The sequence below is a fragment of the Cetorhinus maximus genome, chromosome 13 (genome assembly GCF_964194155.1).
Source record: "Cetorhinus maximus chromosome 13, sCetMax3.hap1.1, whole genome shotgun sequence".
NCBI classification, from domain to species: Eukaryota; Metazoa; Chordata; class Chondrichthyes; order Lamniformes; family Cetorhinidae; genus Cetorhinus; species Cetorhinus maximus.
Genome location: NC_135891.1, coordinates 83089111 through 83108634, shown reverse-complemented (window position 1 = coordinate 83108634; position 19524 = coordinate 83089111).

The following is a 19524-nucleotide window of genomic DNA, read 5'->3' as shown; positions in this document are numbered from 1 at the left end:
AAAGTTCTTTGCAAAAACTGCCTCTCCAACAGTGAAGTTTCTTTCAAGCCTGTGGTAATCGTGTCCATTTTTCTGGACCTCCTGGCTCCTCTCTACCCTCCCCCCTAAATTCAGCCTTATGAGACTCAAACATGTCCTGAGACATCTCTTCATCAATAACTCTGTGGGAGCAATACCAGTGGTCATGTGTGGCATTGTCTTATAGCTGAGTAGGAAACATGATAATCTAGTTGCAATAGAGTCTCCATTCAGTTTTTTTCATTCCGGACTTGAAGGTCTGGACTGCCCTCTCGGTCAACCCATTGGATACAGGGTGGTATGGCGAGGTCTTAACATGTGTTATGCCATTGAGACTTGTAAATCTTTGGAATTCCCCGCTGGTGAATGCTGTTCCATTATCAGACACTATTATCTCTGGTAAACTGTGTATCACAAAACTCTGATGCAATCTGTCTATGGTGGCGGCAGACGTGGGTGATCTCACCTCATAAACATCCAGCCACTTTGAGTGAGTGTCTGTAATCGAGATCACAATAATCATTGTCCCCAAAAAAGGCCCCATGTAGTCAACGTGGAGGTGGACCCATGGCCTTCCTGGCCATTCCCAGGGACGCAATAGAGCCGAAGGGGGAAATTTCTGTACCTGTTGGCACTGTATGCAGCTCTTGACTAAGTTTTCGATTTCTGTATCCATCCCTGACCACCATAAATAGCTGCGCATCAACATTTTCATTCTAGAGATGCCGGGGTGAGCACTATGTAATTCGGTTAATAATGGCTTTCTTCCTCTTAAAGGCACAATGACTCTCGCTCCCCACAGTTCGATGCCATCCTGGCAGGTGAGCTCATATCTCCTGTTAAAATAGGGCTTGAATTCATCAGACTTTGGCTCGTTAGACCATTCCTGTAAGACTTGTTCCCTTACATGAGACAAAACTGGATTGCAGTCTGTCCACTCTCTTATTTGTTTGGCATGTACTGGTGATGAATCCAGAAAGTTTAATAACAAGACAAGTTCTTGGGGAATTGGGACGTTCACATTGCTGTCTTTTAGAGGTTACCGGCTCAGTGCGTCGGCATTTGCTATCTGGATTCCTGGCCGGTGGATAAAAGTATATTCGTGATCAGCTAGAATCAGTGCCCACCTTTGGATGCGTGCAGAGGCAATTGGGGGTATTGCTTTATCTTACCCGAACAAGCCTAGTAGTAGCTTGTGATTGGATACGATGGTGAAGTGGCGACCACGGATGTAGTGGTGGAACTTCTTAATGCCAAATACAACGGGTAAGCCTTCTTTCTCTATTTGTGGGTATCTTTGTTCTGCAACACTGAGTGTTCTTCAGACGTAACCAATGGGCCGCTCGGAGCCATCCACCATTCGGTGTGAGAGTGCTGCCCCCACTCCGTAAGGGGATGCATCGCAGGTCAAAATTAATTCTTTCTTTGCTCGAAATGTACCAACAGGGCCGATGAACATAGTGACTGCTTTACTACCATAAAAGCCTGTTGTTGTGGAGCTTGCCAAGTCCACCATTGGTTTTTCATAAGTAAACTGTATAATGGAGCCAGTACTGTTGAGAAATTTGGGAGAAAATAGCCATAATAGTTAATCATTCCCAAGAAAGACTTGAGACCCAAGGCGTTTTACGGTGTGGCACCTCATGAATAGCTCTCATCTTCTACTGGCTGAAGGCCCTGCAAGTCGACCCTATGACCCAGGTAAACCACTTCTTTTGCTTGGAAGATACATTTTTCTCTTTTCAAACGTGCCCCGGCTTGTGAGGAGCGCTTCAACACCTCTTCCAGGTTAGCCAGGTGTTCTTCATCAGTTAGTCCTGTTACTAGGACAACACTGAGATAAACCACATGGGGCAAACCTTGGAATAAATTTTCCATAGTCAGTTGGAAAAAGGCACGAGCTGATGAGACTCCGAAGGGTAACCTGGTATACTGGTATAACCCCCTGTGTGTGTTGATAGTCACAAAATCCTGAGAGGCCTTTTCTAGCTCGACTTGCTGGTAAGTGTGGCTCATGTCGAGTTTCATATATGCGGATCCCCCTGCCAGCTTGGAGTACAATTCATCAATTTTCGGTATAAGGTGCCTATCAAGTCTGGCCACTTTGTTAACTGTCAACTTGTAGTCCCTGCATATTCACACACTCTGGTCAGGCTTTAGTACTGGAAATATGGGCACTGCCCATTCAGAAAATTGTGCAGATTGTAAGACTCCCAACCTTTCCAGCCTGTCCAATTCAACATTGACTTTTTCTCATTATGCATAGGGGACTGGCCTCACCTTCAAGAATCTGGGGGTTGCCCCAGGATCCACGTGGATTTTAGCTTACAGCCCCTGAATCTTCCCAAGCTCCTCCCTGAAAATGGAAGCGTATTTCTGTAATAATTCTTGCAGGTCTTTTATTCTGAGTTGAAAAATCTCGGTCCACTCCAGCTTTATTTCCTTAAGCCAGTTCTGACCAAGTAGACTTGGAGAAAACGGCCATAATAGTTAGACTTGGACCCTCCCCTGTTACCACTAATGTACTGGAACCTTGCATATACCTCTTATTTGTGTGTTTTCACCAGCATATGTCTTTAATTTAGCATCTGAATTTTCCAGATTTAATGAGTGGTCTCCTCCATTCAGAGGACACACTTAAACGTGTGTTCCCTTATAACTGTCCTAGATGCCTCTGTATCCACCTCCATTTGGATGGGTTTCCTGTTGACTTTCACTGTCAAGTAGATTGGCTCCATTTCACCCATTTTTAAGTTGCGTAGTTAGTAAATGTCTGACTGTTTCTTCTGATTCCTTTATTATGTGGATTTCACGATTTCCACCTTTTTGTTTAAAGTCTTGTCTTAATCTGTCTTTACAATATCGCATAATGTGCCCATTATGATGGCAGTAGAAACACTCGATTCTTTTAAATTGTCGTTTGCTTGCAGGCTATCTGGTTCCATATTTGCTGTTATTATTGTGGGTTTTCTCTGTTAAACCATTGCTTTTTGCCGGTTTGTTAATGGTGGCTGTTTCCTGCCTTTCTGCGGAACCCAGCGCTTTCGCCCTGTGCTTCCGTGCCATTTTCAACCGGTGCCTCCCTCCCGGCGTGAAGGACGGCACCATTTTGTGCTTCCTTGATTGCTTCTGAACCCCTGACTGCGTCTCCATTGCGAGCGCCAACTCCAGTGTCTTGCTGAAGTCTAAATTAGTTTCTGACAACAACCTTTTTTGAATGGCGTCTTCGTTAATCCCACATACTAATCAGTCTCTTAACATGTCGTTAATCAACGTCTCAAACTCTCAATGCTCTGTCAGTTGTTTTAAGGCTGCTACATAGCAAGCGACTGTCTCTCCAGGGGCGCGACACCTCAAATTAAATTTAAAATACTGCGTTGTTACCGAGGGTTTTGGCTAAAAGTGGCTTTTCACAAGATTCACCAACTCATCCAAGCTCTTGGAATCTGGGGTGTTGGGTGCCATTAGACTACGAATTAGGCCGTATACTTTACTACCACATGTTTATAAGAGGACCGTTCGCCTCTTCTCCTCCCCCAATATGTCATTGGTCAAAAAGAAGAACATGAGGCGTTCAATATAATGTGACCAGTCATCACTCGTCTGATCAAACAGTTCGATACGGCCAAACTGTGGCGTACTGGAGGGAGATAACTTCGACGACTATGATGAAGGCTGTACTTACAATCAGCCTGCAAGGTACGGCTAATTTACTTCTGTTTAATTTCTGCTGCTTTCTTTGGTGTCATTGACTGGTCGTGTTTTGCGTCGTCGCCAGTTGTTATGTTCCTTCTGTCGGGTTGTTTTGCTCAGCGAACACAGTTGCACGCCTATCTACCAGTGAGTGAGTTGGTAAACAAGATACTGTAGACGTAGAGACCAATGTAATAGGAAGCACATGCTGTTTATTAATGCAAATAACAGAGCACTAACACATGTGCTTCTCCAACCAGACCCTATTCTAAACTGCTGATTAACATTGTAGCCTGTGCTACACAGCAATTAGGTAATACAGTCACATGATCAATCTGCTCACATTCTCTTAAAGATGTACTGCACCTCAGATTACCACAATAGGGGATTTGGGATCTATATGAACAGGACTCAAAAAGCCTGTCTCGTCAACCAATCAGATCGATGGGTGGTGGGATGAATTTCCATAGGCAAGGGGAATCAGGTTTGGGCCCGTCCCGCCATCATCCTATCCACTTCCATGTTTTACCACTGGGGGTTTGCAGGCAAGTGGGGAACCCTCGTGCAGCTGTCAGGTAAGACTGAGGCTGGGACTTGGGGGGCAGACAGGTACAGCTGGGGATTCATTGTTCATGGTGGGAATCTCACACACTGAGCTCATCTGCTATGGGGCAAAGCCACACACTCCAATGAAGGTAAACAATTGTGGTTCTTAGAGGTGTTTCAAAATAAATTATTACACATAAAGGTATCCAATACCAGGCCAGCTGAAACCTAAACTGTCCGGAATAAAACTGGACCGAAAGCCGCCCCAAGCCTCAGCCGTACGTTATTCTGCAAGATTGAGGGGTTGAACACAGAGATCCAGCTGAAAGGAAGCTCAAACCCCCCCCACATGGTCAACAAGTGGAGGATCAGCTCTCTCATGTCTGAGCACCAATGCCTCAGGAGGCCCAGGCTCTTGTTCTGGTTACTGCTGACACCTGCAAACTCCACAGAAAACTCCTCAGTGGCCTAAGTGGACACACATTGGCAGTGACCGTCAAGATGTTACAGGAGGGGCACCACACAAACAACTGCCCTCACCCCACCCCACCCACCCGCCCCCCACACCCCCATCTGCCGCCTAGGTCCTGGGTCCTTCCCCAAAGCTGTGAGCTCCCATCTCCTGTGAGGAGAGAAAGAAGAGAGTTATGTGTGTTAGAAATGGTTTGTGTGGAAAAGAGGGAAGGGCAACATTTGTGGAGGTTGACTGTGAGGTATGGAGGCAAGATGGCAGCAGGCTGAGGGTGAGTGCGAGTGTTGTTCGGATGGGAATTTGAAGTGCCTGGAGAGAGATGAGTGGAGCCACAAGCTGTGTTGCTCTAAGGAATGCTGTGCAGGAGCATGCTGGGCAAGGCAGGGTATAGGGTTTGGTTCTTGGAGGTGTTCTGCCACTCACTTGTCATGCCCTCATGAGGTCCTGGATCCTCTTCATGCATTGTCTCCATGATGGAGGACCACATTTTTGCTGCTGATGTCCTCGCCGCTTCCGTCCACACCTGTTTGGTTGGAGAGGTTGTCCTCTTTCTTCCAACCTTGGGAGAGCTCACCTCACTGCAGTCCCTCAGATCCCACAGTAGGATCTGTAGGCAAGAGTGAGTGACCCGGAGGGCAGCCTTCCCAGGTCTCCTCTCCATTCATGTGGTTTCTGCAGCCTCAGAAATCCATGTCCAGGTCCGCCTTTCTGACCCACGCTGTGGTCCCTTTAATTCGAAATCCTTCCTTTGACAGGTCCAGCACGCCATCCCGCCCATTCTCTGTTTGTTTGGGGAATCGGAGGCACAATGCAATGCCCTGGTTCAGTTAATGATCCTCTGAAAAGCCTGCTGGAGATGTCAATGGGTCCTGACTTGCTAAAAGTCTCTATCTATTTCAGCTGGCAATGTTGAAAATTCTGCCCACAGTCCAAATGAGGAAATGCAAGTTAATACATTTAATTCAATGTAAGATCATGTACAGAGAGCAAAAAAATATGAAATATCGAGCAAGATAAAAGAAACAGAATTTTAAAAAAATCTTTTTTATTTTTTTGAAATAACCAACAATACTTAAAATCTGAAGGAATGAGACTCCATGCTACTACAAATAAATTTTCAAGGCCAGAGAAGTTTTTTGGCAGTAATTAATACTTATCACATTATTAAACATTCACTTACAGTTGAATGAATAAGCTATAACTTTTTCTGGCATGTATAGAGTGTAATGTGGTTAAATGATGGAACTTCACCCTGTTGCATGTATATGAGTGGTAAAACTCTCACCGGGGTACAGGTGTAGTGAAGCTTGCGGAACAGCAGGTCAGTTCAGAGAGCAAACTACAAAATGCAAACTACTGCAGATGCTAGAAATCTGAAATAAAAACAGAAAATGCTGGGAATACTCAGTATATAGGGGAGAATGATGATTGGCTCAGATAGAGCACTCTTGAGTCAGAAACCTGTAGGCTTGTGCCCACACTGGGACTCCGGAACACAATACCAGTAGCATTTGCATGCAGGACAGGGAGATTATCAGAGATACTATGATCAATTTGTACTCTCCTTGCTTTAACCCCACCTCCTGCAGTGGAGGGTAGTTAAGTTGAAGTGAGGGTAGCTACACAATCTTCTTGCCCCTATCTGGATAACTGCAATTTTAAATTGCAGGGGACAAGGACACTTGTTCATGCTGGTGGGTTTTGTTGTGATTTTATAATGATATAAAAGCACCAATCACTCATAAGGGATTGTGCAAACACGTTCTGGGCTCACTTAGCTAAACTAGACACATGAGAGCATAATACAAGGATAGAAAGCTTGACAACATCAACAGCCTAGCTGTGCATTCTGTGTTCTGCTCACATTGCAGGCCAAAGTGAAACTGAGGCCAGATTACATGGCACACTCCCTTTTAGTCATGGCCTGTTCCTATCCCTTAAAGGCATATTGCATCAGATTTCTTTTTAAATATGCAATTTTAACCCAAGGCCTGAGCAGAGGAGCAATGCTGGCATCTCTGTCTGGCCAAACCTTGCAGGAGTAAGAGTCAGGGACAGAAGCGACCCAACAGGAATGGTCCTCCTCTGCCTAGGCCTCCCCCGGTCAGGATTCATATAAGTTGTCCTGAGGTCCGTCCTTGCAGGTCCCTGATGCTCCTCCTCTCAACCGCGTGTAACAACTTGGCTGTTGCCTCCTGCCAACTTTGTGCTCTTTTTGTCAGAGAGTCAGCTGGCAACTTGTTAACAAGGCCATTATGAATGTCCAGTCTCACCCACTACCACCCCCAAACTGGCAAATGGTTCACTTAACCGTACTCCTGCACATGAGTTGGAATCGATGCCCGCTGGCCTTTGGATAAGACATTAGACTGAGGCAAGCTTTCCTATTCAGGTGGATGTAAAAGTGTCAAAGGCACTATTCAAATAAGAGCAGGTAAATAAAAAACCTGGCCAACATTCACCCCTCAAGAACACCACCAACAACAGATTATTTAGTCATTCATTGCATTTCTGTTTGTGGGATTTTGCTGTATCCAAATTTACTTAAAAAACAGCAGTGACTATTGTTCAAAAGTCCCTAATTTGCTGTGAAGCACTTTGGGACTTGCTGAAGCTGTGAAAGGCACTACATAATTAGATGTTTATTTTTTATTTTTAATATTTTTGAGCGTAAGGGTTACCAGTATTTTCTTTGTTCCCCATCAATTATCTCCTGTCCAAATTCTCCCCCCTCATCTCTGCCCAGATTCTTCCTTATGTCTTGGAACAACATTCTTCCCTGAATGAACATCACCAATGACAAGTCAACTCAACTCGATGCTATTTGTGGGACCTTGTAAACTGATTTTCCTATTTTGTCTATGAAATAGCAGTGACCACACTTCAAAGGTGATCCATATGCTGCGCAGCACTTTGGGATACCTGAAGACACAGCAGATGATACGCAAATGCAAGTTCATAATTTCTTTAAGTGGATTGCTTTGTCAATTTTGAAAACTGTGACAGATCTACAATTAGTTTGAGATACCTGCTAAGCAACAGAAAAGCAAAGACGACTGTACACGCAGAGATCAGCAAAACAGGCACTCAGAACTACACTCCTATAATTTGGTTTAGCCCAGCATATATGTAGGACGTTGAGAGCAACATTGTCAGGCCAACTGTACCAACTGTACAACCCCAAATGACTGGGCTCAAAAGGGGAACATAGGAATCCAAACAGAATGCAAAATGTGTTACAATTCTCACGTCTCCTAGCACATAAAGCAGGTATTCACACTATGTCAAAAGTGCCATAATGCAGCAGCCTTGTAGCTGCACAACAACAGAATTATTATCGTGCTCCTCACTGGTCCAGTTTGGACTTTTCATTGAGACAGGAGATGTTTCACATTTACTGCAACATAACACTACACTCAAGATGGAAAATGCAATTACAATCAAATGGAGAAATCAGCCTCTCACTAACAGCAGCCTCTGATTCAATCATAGATCGTAAAAATATCAGGCTAGTACACAGAACCCAAAAGTCTGTTAAAGTAATCAACCAAAATATAGCCATCTAAATTACCATCTGTAGTAGGAAAGAATTACAGAATCTTACAGCTCAGAAAGAGACCATTCAGACCATCGAGCCCATGCTGACATTTGAAAGCTATCCAATTAGTTGCATTTGCCTGCTCTATCCCCATAGCTCTGCAAATGTTTCCTTTTCAAGTATATGTTTGGTCTTGATCAATGAAATTCAGATAGACTGGGGAACAAGGAGGCTCTGCTCATGAGTGGTCCTGTTGGTTGGGTTAATGATCCTTTCATTTATATATCATTTGTAACATCCTCAGAACTCTCCAAGGCACCTGACGACCGACCATTTTTTTTTCTGGGAATGTAATGGCTGTTATTGTAGGGTAGTGACATGGCCAATTTGAATACAGCAAGACACTGTGAGTAGCAAATGAGATGAACGATTAGCTGTGTTCTGCTGTTGGGGAATGTCAGCCAAGACCCTGGGAGAGCTCTTTCTTTAGACAGTCCCATATGGGATCATCTACATTCGCTTCATCAGGCAGACAGAGCCTCAGTTCAACATCTCACTTATGCCATGATGCTGAACCTTGCTCCTCACAGCCACAAGGATTTATAAAACAATCTCTACAGGTTTACTGTTTTCCCCACCCGTCCAATTTTCTCTCCTCCTGTACTAGAAGCGATGACTCACCCAGTGCCTTGTCCAAGTGGTCACACTTCTGGTGACTATCTAGATGATGAGTATACGTTGGCTGCTCAGCCACAAGGGCACAACAACAGTTGAGCAGTTCCTCACCCGATGTCCAAACACACACACACACACGCACACACACACTCTCTCTCTCTCTCTCTAGCACTGGTCAGCAGATTGTAATTAAAACATAGCGACTGTAGTCAATGTTTGCCCTCCCTAGCCTGGGAAGCACCCTGGTTTCTGAACTGCCTGATTGCAGTAAATTCAACACCAATTGAGGATCAAATCTGGTGGGACGTATCCCTGGAGGTTTCTTCACAGAACTGCATACCTCCTAATGCCCCACCTCCATTGGCACTTGAAATGTCAAACCTCAGCCAACTGGAAAGCCAACAAACTTGCGTTAGCCAATTGGATGATTCTTGACTGTCAGCCAAACAACCTTTCCCCTCCCATCTCCAATATTTTTAGAACTGGTTAATGAAACAGTTGAATGAAAATGAAAAGTGTTTTTTGAATTGGTTTTCTTCTGATGAGGTACCCTGATGAGATACGTCAAGTCTGCCACAGGGCAGACAGACTTCTCAAACTCTGACACACAAGAGGAAGTGGACAGCATCTTGATGGCAACCAAGTCAGCCAAAGCAGCAGGAGTTGATGGGATGTACCCAGAATTCCAGAACATCGGAAGGAAGTGGCTAGCAAAGCCATTTACCAACACGCACAGCACAGGTACTTTTCCAAACACCTGGCTCCAATTCAAAACACAGGCCATTGCCAAGCCAGGAAAACCTTTAATGACCCACACAGCTATACCGCTCTCAATAACATGCAAACATACATACAAATATATGAATTAGGAACAGAAGTAGGCCATATAACACATAAGGCCGTGGAATGCCCCCTGGAAGCAGTGATGCCTTCCGCACACCTCCCTCACCACCCCCACCCCAACAAGCAGGTTTTCACACAGACTGCAACTACTCCAAGCAGATCCTGACACTGACCTCAAGAGCCAAGAGGATTCATAAAACAATCTCTACAGGTTTGCTGTTTTCTCCACCTCACCCCACCTGTCCAATTTTCTCTCCTACTGTACTGGAGGTGATGACTCATCCAGTGTCTTTGAGGCTATTTTCTGGAAAGGCCTGAAAACAGCCTTTGTTGACTTATCCTGTGCCTATGACACAGTGTGGAAGACAGGCATGCTGCTAAAACTCTCCAAAATCATACAACTACAAGCCTACAACTAATCAACTCCGTGACAGTTCTATGTGCAACTTGGAGGTCAAATCAGCCGCCCATGCATGACCACCAATGGGCCCCCACAGAGATCAGTCCTCGCACCAGCTCTCTTCAACCTTATATACCAGTGATACCTTTCCCACAAAGTCACAACTCATCGCATATGCTGATGACTTGGCCCTGGCCTTCCAGGCTGAAGAATTTCAGAATACTGAGAAAACACTCTGAAGATTGCCGTTCTCTGGAAACCTACTTCATAAAATAGAGACTTTGACCGAACACTGCTGAGACTGTCGTTTCAGACTTCCACCTGAACAACTCTAAGGCCAGGGAAGAATTTCATATTCAGTTCTGTGGCCGACCACTCACCCATGGCCGTAATAGTTTGGCATCACTCGTGACTGTATATTGACCTACTGGCAACCCTTCCAGAACATCAGAGTCAAAGTTAAGCCGAGAGCGAACCTCACACGGAAGCTGGCAGAATTCACCTGGGACAGCAGAGCGAACATATTACGCACTGCCTCACTGACCCTGGTCTACCCAACAGGAGAGTACTGCTGCTTACTTGGCTTGGGAGCTGCCACACAAACTGTTGTGTTGTTATGATGATATTATCACCTATCATTCATAAGGGATTGTATAAACATGTTGTGGGTTAATTTATTTAGACTAAGGACATAGGAACATTTAGACATAGGTAGAAAGCTTGTAGACATCAGCAGCAGAGCTTTATGTGTGTGTTCTGCTCAGAAGCAAAAGTGAAATTAATACTGGATCGCATGATGCACTTCCCTTCTAGTGATGTCATGCTGCTATCCCTTAAAGACATATTACAAAATCTCCCTTTCTTCTTAATGATGCTTTTCCCCTTCCAAAGAAGTATAACTATTTACAACACATGTTCATGTTTAGTTACCATTACATAAGTGCATAGAACTGTTGAATCTGAGTCTCTAAAATGTAAAGGTAATCTGCTTGTATACCCAGATCTTTTAAGGGCTTGTCTGGAGGTGTCTTTAATTGCTCACAGGGATCTGTGGGATTGTCATTCTTGGATGTTGTTCCTGTTTGCATCAGGGATCTTGTCCTAGATGCAATAGGACTGTACGGTGGTTGAGGAGCTGGAATGGATCTGATTTGCCCTTGGGTACACCTCACCATTGCATTTTTGTGTGTAATGACTTCTTTGGACCTTGGTTCCGAACAAATCCTTGATATCATGATTGGTTGTCACGTACCTTCTGTGGGATACTGGATGTGAACTTGTTGTCCCAGCTGTAAACTTGGCAATTCTGTACCTGCATTTTTATTGTGCATGTTGGTCATCTTCTCTTGCAATATTAAAAGTTGCTCTCTAGTTTCTGAGAGAGTAGAATGGCTAAGAGTAGGTAAATTGGTACACACTGGTCTGCCAAACGTGAGATCTGCCGGTGATGGAATACCTGCACTTAAAGGTGCTGCTCTCATTGCAGCATGTGGGTCGGTCTACACTTGAGAATTAGAAATTTCACCGTGCAAATCATTCATTCAGCTAGGCCATTAGATTTAGGGTAATGAGGAGAAGAAGTAGTGTGATCAATATTCTATTTCTCACACATATCCTCAAATGGCTTACCAATAAATTGCAGACTGTTACCCATAACGATCTCTCTAGGCACACCAAATAAACTGAAAATAGCACTTAGCGGGTGCGCAACAGTTGTGCTTGACGTATTGTGCAATGGGGTACTTGGTAAAGGAGTTGACGATGAACAATGAAGTCAATGCCAAGGACATGAAAAAGGTCGGATGCAACTTTGGACAAAGGATGGGGAGAAACTTCATGCAGAATCAATGGTGGTTTGTGCTGACTTGTCATATGCTCTTGACATGCCTCAGACTTCTTGACGAGGACTTCAATGGCATTGTTCATACTCGGCCAATAGACTTTCTCTCTTGTGAGTCTTCTCATCTGATCTATGCCCATGTGTGAATAATAAAGTTGTGGAAGAATATCAGGTCACAAAGATTCTGCTATGATGACCTGCCTGCCTTTAAAAGTGACTCCCCAGGAGATGCCTCGCTCATCCTGGTAAGGCCAAAATGGTCTCACATGTTCATGAACATAAAAAAATTGAATCAGGCCAGCATTTAATGATGGTTTTCCACAGTTTCTGTAGTGTAAAATCTTTTATCCTTTCTTGTTGATGTTGCTGGCGTTTGCTTGTGCAAAATGTACCAGATCAGTTGATGGACTTGCACTCTCCCACAAGCGTGGTGTTGCAGCTCCCTTAAAACTGCCAATTTTGTCAAAACTTTTTGGATCTTTTCATGTTAGGTCATGAACTGAGGCGATAGAAATAGCTTCAGAGGTTGATCTGCCGTGTGATGTCTGACTGATTCCATGGATTGTCACTAATGTGAGGTAACGGCATGCCTGTAGACCTGCAATCGCTGGGTATTTAGTGTCCATGATGTAGAAAACCTGTGACACCCAGGAAGATTAATTGTACTTACATTCAAGGCTATTGACCCTGCACATGGAATTAGTGAACCATTGTATGCTGAAAGTTGCACAGTAGTAGATTTTGCCATGGTCTTCCAAGTCTGTGGAAACATGACTTTTACAATCATAGAAACATAGAAAATGGGAGGTGGAGTAGGCCATTTGGCCCTTTGAGCCTGCTCCGCCATTCAATATGATCATGGCTGATCCTCTATCTCAACGCTATACTCCCGCTCTCTCCCCATACCCCTTGACGCCTTTAGAGTCCAGAAATCAATCTATTTCTTTCTTAAATATATTCAGTGACTTTGCCTCCATAGCCTTGTATGGCACAGAATTCTGCAGGTTCACCACACTCTGAGTGAAGAAGTTTCTCCTCATCTCAGTCCTAAATGGCCTACTCCATATCCTGAGACTGTGACCCCTTGTTCTAGACCCCCCAACCAGAGGAAACATCATCCCTGCATCCAGTCTGTCCATCCCTGTCAGAATTTTATATGTTTCAATGATATCCCCTCTAATTCTTCTAAATTCCAGTGAATACAGGCCTAGTCGTCCCAATCTCTCCTCATACAACAATCCTGCCATCCCAGGAATCAGTCTGGTACACCTTCGCTGTACTCCCTCTATGAGAGATATATCCTTTCTTAGGTAAGGAGACTAAAGCTGCACACAATACTCCAGGTGTGGTCTCACCAAGGCCCTGTACAGCTGCACTAAGACATCCTTTCTCCTGTACTCAAGTCTTCTCGCAACGAAGGCCAACATACCATTTGCCGTCTTAACTGCTTGTTCACCTGCATGCTTGCTTTCAGTGATTGGTGTACAAAGACACCCAGGTCCCTTTGTATATCAACATTTCCCAATCTATCACCATTTAAATAATACTCTGCCATTCTGTTTTTCCTACCAAAGTGGATGATGTCACACTTATCCACGTTATACTGCATCTGCCATGTATTTGCCCACTCACTCAACTTATCTAAATTGCCTTGAAGCCTCTTACATCCCCTTCACTGCTCACATTTCCACTAAGTTTTGTGTTGTCAGCAAATTTGGAAATGTTACATTTGGCTCCCTCATCCAAATCATTGATATATATTGTGAATAGCTGGGGCCCAAGCACTGATCCCTGCGGTACCCCACTAGTCACCACCTGCCACTCCAAAAAAGACACATTTATTCCTACTCTCTGTTTCCTGTCTGCTAGCCAATTCTCAGTCCATACCGATACATTACCCCCAATCCCATGTGCTTTAGTTTTGCACACTAACCTCTTATGTGGGACTTTATCAAAAGCTTTCTGAAAATCCAAATACACCACATCCACTGGTTCTCCCTTACTTATTCTGCTAATTACATCTTCAAAAAACTCCAGTAGGTGTGTCAACTGGAGTTGAATCCACAGAGGTAGGATGTCGGCACTTGCTCCTGTGTCAATCTTGGCCAATAACGAGTAGTTACCAACTTTCTTAGGGCAGATAGTTGAAACTTGGCAAACACTTCAGACGGTGTGACAAGCATCTATGTTTTCCGTAAGATTGACAGTGCGAAACATGCTCACGTCTCTTTGTCTTATCGAGGACATCATCGTCATTTTCTGGTTCATCAACCACCTCATGTACATGTTTCTGACAGGACACCAAATGGTCATTCTTATTGTTTGAAGGCATGGTATGTTTGGATCAGTGCACGCCTCTTTGTAGCTGCATCAGTCTTTGCTCTAGTGCACGGCCACTGCCAATGGCCCTTTCAGTCACACACCTTGCAGAATTGCTGGAAAGCTGGGCATTTCCTCAGTGCATGCAAAAGGCCACACCTTCCACATGATATGCTTGGTTTGGGTGTTCCTGTGAGTGTGTCAACAATTGGGGTTGTACTTAGGACCTGTAAGCTTCATCGGCCTGCAAGGATTATTTGGTACTTACATCCATCCTTGAGGAGCTCTCCAATGCTTTATATTTTGGGTTTGCCTAGCAGATCTTTCTGGAATGTTTCCAATCGAGTGGGTGTGAACATCTACTCAACAATTTTGTGTGCTAGTTCTGCATCTGAAAAATCATAGTATGTACACTTTTCTTTGCATCTGCTGGCAAAATGGTCTATGTATTCTGTAGGCTTTTGTCAAAATGACGTGGGCTCTAGTCAATGAATATGGAAATTTAACCTGATTCTGAACCAGTTTTCCAATGTAGTCCATATCTTTTGGGGATCCTTTAGCTCTTCTGCTGTTAATCCTGATGTATTCCGCCTGTGTAGACCTTCATTCCAATCGCTAGGCGAATTTTTATGGCTTGCTTGTCTGGTTCAGATTCACCTGAATCAAGAAACCATAGCTCTGTATGCTGTTTAAACATTCTGAATTCAGATAGTAGATCACCTGCATCCCAATTGAAACTGGAGAATTTTGTGAACATTTTGACAATATCTCTTTGACATTCCTTCTCCAATATTACCTGGCATGAGTGTTGCTGGAGCTGTTTTCACACACCTTTCCAAAGCTCCAATCATAATAATTGCAACCTTTTCTGGCCCGAGTTTTATGAGTTTTTTTTTGTCTGGCTCTCCCTCGCTCACTCCCAATCAGCTCACACCCTGATAACTCGCCTTTCCTGACTGAGCTAACCTTGTGCTGATCCTCGTAATGTGCTGTTTCACTCACTGAATTGACAGGCTAAATGCCGTAATCTCTACACAAGGGATCCGTCTGCTTATCAGCTCTCCATTTGAGCACTGTCCCGGCGCTGTGTCTTCAAAGCTTTTCTGTGCCGTCACCACACTCTGATTTCAACATTCTCCACCACTGAGACTTTGTTGATGTCTGACCAAAGCATTGAGGCATCATAGCAGCAGTGTGTACCATCTACAAGATGCACTGCAGAAACTCACCAAGGCTCCTTAGGCAGCAGCTTCCAAACCCACAACCACTACCATCTAGAAGGACAAGGGCAGCAGATAGATGGGAACACCACCACTTGGAAGTTCCCCTCCAAGCCACACACCATCCTGACTTGGAAATATATAGCCAATTCCTTCACTGTCACTGGATCAAAATCCTGGAACTCCCTCCCTAACAGCACTGTGGGTATACCTACACCACAGGGACTGCAGCAGTTCAAGAAAGCAGCTCACCACCACCTTCTCAAGGTGAGGTGGTGGCACAGTGGTACTGTCACTGGACTGGTATTTTGGAAGCCCAGGGTAACATTCTGGGGACCAGGGTTTGAATTCCAACATGGCAGATGGTAAAATTTGAATTCAATAAAAAAATCAGGACTTTAAAGTCTGATGATGACCACGAAACCATTGTTGATTGTTGTAAAAACCCATCTGGCTCACGAATGCCCTTTAGGGAAGGAAATCTGCCATCGTTACCTGGTCTGGCCTACGTGTGACTCCAGACCCACAGCAATTTTGTTGACTCTTAAATGTCCTCTGAACAAGGGCAATAAATGCTGGCCTAGCTAGTGACACCCACATACCAGGAACGAATAAAAAATTAGGGATGGGCAATAAGTACTGGCCTAGCCAGCGATGCCCACATGAATACAAAAGAATGTAAATGAATAAAAAGAAACTCAACGTAGCACAATCTAAGGCTGTTCACCATGTTGTACCTGTACTCTAATCTTGCTGCCAGGCTGTTTGACTACCGCTGAACACCATGTCGTGTTGTTATAATGATAGTCACCAATCGCTAATAAGGGATTGTGTAAACATGTTCAGGGTTCATTTATTTAGGCTAGGCACATGGGAACATTTATACATAGGTAGAAAGCTTGAAGCAGAGCTGTGTGTATGTGCTCTGCTCAAAATCAAACGTGGAACATGACACATTTCCCTTCTAGTGATGCTATCCTTTAAAGGCATATTACAACACAGGCATGATAGATATCCACCTCAGGGAAGTCACAAGGATTAGTTCTGGGATGTTGAGACCAACACAACCCAAGTGGCTTCCTGTGCTAGCCCACAATGAACCTCCTAATGTCTGCAGGGAAAGCATCCTCTTCAAAGAACACCACTGCTAACAGCTAATGAAGCACTCCCATTGACACGGGACTTCAAAAGAACGCCACGCATCCATCTGAAATCCTGTATTCCCAAATGGAACACACGCCACATACCATACAAACTGATGATAGCTCCACCTATCGATGGCACACCTCCTGGTTGACTGCAAACAGTACTAACCGCAACCTGGTAACTGACCCAAGTGGTGAAGTTACAGGTTTCAACTTCCCATGGAAAATCTGGACAACCCTGAACCACTTGAGGACATGAAGATACAACCATTTGTTCCACAAGTGAAACATGGTGAACATCTCAATTTGTGACTGTGGTCATCCAAGTCAGACCATTGCCCATATACCGAACTTCTGCTCTGAGAGATCCATTCCTGGTGGCATCACAATCATTCACACTGAAGGCGTCAACTGAAGGCGTTGAATGGATTGTTAACCTCAACATCAAACTATAATTGCTTCCCCAGCCATATGAGTAAAACAACAGTTTCAGACAGTGAGTTCCAGACCCCTCAGTCCGCCACCATCCTCTGGGTGAATGAAGCTTCTCCTCAACTCCCCCTTAATCCTTCTACCAATTACTTTAAATCTATGCACCTGATTATTGATCTCTCTGCTAAGAAAATAGGCCTTCCTATTCACTCTATCGAAGTGTCTCATAATTTTATACACCTCAATTAAAACTTCTCTTAGGCTCCTCTGTTCTGAAGAAAACAAATTCAACCTATTCAATCTTTCTTCATAGCTAAAATTCTCCATTCTTGGCAATGTCCTTGTAAATCTCATTGATACTCTGCCTAGGGTGAACACATCCTTCCTGCAATGCAATGACCAGGACTGTAGCCACGTCCCAACTGTTGTTTTATACAGTTCTAGCACAGCCTCCTTATATTCCATTCCCTGGCAAATAAAGGAAAGTACATATGCCCTCTTAACCATCCTATTTATCTGTCCTACTACCTCCAAGGATCTGTGGACATGCACTCCAAAGTCCCTCTGTTTCATAGCACTACAAACGATATATGGCATAGAAACAGGCCAGTTGGCCCAACCAGTCCATGCTGTTGTTTATGCTCCTCTCGAGCCTCCTTCCACAATTTCTGCAAACTGTTTAGTCATACCCCCATCTCCCGCTTTTAAATCTAAACCATTATTTAGACCGCAAACAGCATGGGACATGGTGCTAATTAAGCCTTGCAGAACCCCACTGGAAACAGCCTTTCCAGTCTCAAAAACACCTGTCAACCTTTACTCTTTGCTTCCTGCCGCTGAGTCAAATTCTGGATCCAACTTGCCACTTGCCCTTGGATCCCAGGGGCCTCTACTTTTCTGACCCATCTGTCGTGCGGGACCTTATCAAAAGCCTTGCTAAGATACATGCAGACCACATCAAATGTGCTACCCTCATTGACCTTCCTCATTACTGCCTTAAAAAATTCAATCAAGTGAAGTCTGACATGACCTTCCCTTCACAAATCCGTGCTGACTGTCCTTGATTAATCGGTGCCTTTCTAAATAGCAATTTATACTTGGATGTCTTTATCCACATGAAGAGCACAATTGGTGGTCTGTTACCTATTGAACTGCAAGAATGATTGTAATTGCTACACAACTCTCCAATAATTTCCTTTGAGAATGATTTCATGCAGGCGATTTGTGGATGTAAGCTGGGGAATACTGTCCTGCTAGGATGCCAATGAATGGCAACATTAAGTTGACAGTGAAAAATAGCAGTTTTATAAGAGCATTTTAAGTCTAAACATTCAAAGCATCAAATTTAATTATTATGGTAATAATTATGATTGCATTCCCTCAAGAAGAGTGCAGTAAGTGCAGATGTCATGAGCATTTTAAAAACACAGAACCCAAGAGTGAAATATTAATGGTGGAATAATTCTGCCTGTGGTAATGGGTTGACCTCTAACACTTGTAATAGAATGGTTATTTTGGCATTGATCCTAGTTTTGATATAATTATTGCGATTTCATATTTTACATTTAATCACGGGTGCAATGCATCAGCACTCATGTAGTAGGTCATTAATTATTATGGGATGACCCAGCTGACATAGCGCAGCAGGCAGTTTTATGATTCTCAGTGTTGCACACTTGAGCTGCATATCATCTATGAAGTCACTTTGCAAACAGACTCCTTTAGTAATGTCACCGAGCTGCAGCAGTGTGAGCCTGCCTACAGCATGGAGTGGACAAGTGAAGGAGGATCTGTGGGGTGAGACATTTGCCAGAATCTTTAGGCCCCAATGGGGTGGGCACAGAGACAGGTGGGTGGGCCAGTTCCCCTGCTTGATTTTCCCCTGGGTATTTGCCTGAAGGCGGAATGGGGAAATACAGCAAATCTACCCACCTGCCAACACTGGGTAGCCAGTTGACCTTGTTAACGGCCTATTAAGACCTTGTCAACTGCAATTTTCCAGACGGCTTCCCAGATCCCTGGAGGTATCTGAAAGCAGACTGGGGAAGCTAGTTCCACAGGTGGATTAGAGACCCTCCCGGCCTGCTGAAAATAGGTAGACTGTTTGTTTATTGCCAGTAGATTATTTGGAAAGGGTATTGGGTAGGGTTTCCCTGTGGGCTTCAGAACCACATCATCAGGTTCAAATGGGGGTCAGAAACCCACACTGTGTGGGGAACAGTCACTCATCTGTGATTTTCCCTGAATTGGCCAACTAGTTGATGATGGTTTGTGTCAAAATTTTTGAAAGCTATTGGTCCCTACAGCGATCTTAATAACAAATTGTGGTGGAGTACAATTCCGCTGCACCTGATGGCCCACAGTGCCTCACAAATGCCCAGTT